Source organism: Octopus sinensis, linkage group LG6 (genome assembly GCF_006345805.1).
Source record: "Octopus sinensis linkage group LG6, ASM634580v1, whole genome shotgun sequence".
Classification (NCBI taxonomy): Eukaryota; Metazoa; Mollusca; class Cephalopoda; order Octopoda; family Octopodidae; genus Octopus; species Octopus sinensis.
In genome coordinates this window covers 91,431,980-91,434,180 of record NC_043002.1, presented here as the reverse complement: position 1 = coordinate 91,434,180, position 2,201 = coordinate 91,431,980, and positions in this window count along the sequence as shown.

Sequence of the window (2,201 nt, the reverse complement as noted above, 5' to 3'; positions counted from 1 at the left end):
ATATATATAATATATATATATATAACTAATGTAGGATAAAAATTTTTTCGGGAAATTTTATCAATGGCCAGCATATCAAAAATACCTTTAAAGGTTAAATTTATAAATAATTTACAAAAATTTTTGTCTTTTTTTCTGCATTTTTGTCTTTTTTTCTGCATATTTGGCATTAGAATTTTTCTTTTGCTCTTATTTTGTAAATGTATATATATATGTATATATATATATACCGGAGTAAATACATAAATGTGAAACAAGGTGGAAAAAAGAGTACTCAAATACCAGTGGTAGAGTAATATGCTTTATTTTAAGCAGCAGAAAATTCAACAAAATCTGTTACTCTGAGTTTCTCGTTGCCATTCATCAGACAGTTTTTGCTAGAAAAAACTGTCTGATGAACGGCAACGAGAAACTCAGAGTAACAGATTTTGTTGAATTTTCTGCTGCTTAAAATAAAGTACATATATATATATATATATATATATATAGGGCTTTAGTTTATAGGTGATCTAAATAATTAGGTACGTTTGGCAGGTACTGTAACGGATTACTAGGGCTCCAATGGAACCGTTGCAGATTTGAGATATAGCGCATATATAGTTGTTAAAGAAGACAACAAACGTTAAGGCAAAGCAGACATCTAAAGTCATATACATTATGACGGAATATCCCATATTCTGGGATATCCTAGAAACAGCTGTAAGACTGAATTTTTTCCCCAATAATAATAATAATAATATATGACTTGAGATGTTTTCGTTGCCTTAACGTTTGTTGTCCTCTTTATAACAATTATATAAAATATATAGTTCATAGATGTGATCCAGATATTCTCCGTATAGAATGCACTTCGTAGTGCTCAGGACATTTAAATTTGAGCGGCCACAGAAGTAAACGTAGGGATAAGCAAATTAGACAGATCAGTGTATTAAATAACTGTATACATATATACACATAACAAAGATCCAACTTACACAGAGTACAAATGATATAGAGAATTAAAAGGGTCAAGGAAAAGAGTTACAAATCCAACAGCTGTTTCTGGGGGCTCAGCGGTCCATAACTGTGTTTGTAGACTGATTCCATCATAGGATGAGACGAGTCTCCATCCTTAGGGAAGGGATCTTGCATTTGAGATGTTAAAGTAGAGAAGTTCAAAGAAATTCCATCTTTGAACTTCTCTCCTCTAACATATCGCATTCATTCTTCCTCTCCTATTCCATTCGCTTTCTTATGCAACCATTTCTGCTTTCTTCCTATCAAGTCATTTACAATGCAAATAATTTGCAAATACATCGTTGCCTTCTTTGAGGACACTCGCCCAATAAAATTATTATTTTTTTTACTTGTTTCAGTCATTTGACTGCGGCCATGCTGGAGCACCGCCTTTAATCGAACAACTCGACCCCGGGACTTATTCTTTTTGTAAGCCCAGTACTTATTCTATCGGTCGTCTTTTGCCAAACCGCTAAGTTACGGGGACGTATACTCACCAGCATCGGTTGTCAAGCGATGTTGGGGGGGGGGACAAACACAGACACACAAATACACACACGCATATATATATATATATATATATACATATATACGACGGGCTTCTTTCAGTTTCCGTCTACCAAATCCACTCACAAGGCTTTGGTCGGTCTGAGGCTATAGCAGAAGACACTTGCCCAAGGTGCCACGCAGTGGGACTGAACCCGGAACCATGTGGTTGGTTAGCAAGCTACTTACCACACACCCACTCCTGCGCCTATGTGCAAGATTTCAAAAACCAAATTATGTCATAGTCGAATTTTGTCAAGTAACCCAAAACATCGAAGTCACAATCACACTTTTCCTTGCGAAAATAAATAAATAGCATTCAGTGATCCTTCAGTCCGATTATTCTGATATATAAATTTACATAAAAACAAGCATTTAAATACACACACACACACACACATACATCACACAGTCACACACAAGCGCGTGTGCACACACATTTGTATGTATATAATCAAGTATGTATGCGCGTAACTTAGCATATATATTTCTATATCACTGTTTCCACGAGACTATCCGATGTTGTGATAAACCGCGGGTCATAATGTGCTTCCCCACATTGTTATACATTTCAAATGACGCTAGCCCGCTCGCTAAAGAGGTAGACCAACATCTCCCCTGAAATATACGCCAGTCCGCTGCAAGGCCACTCACTTACA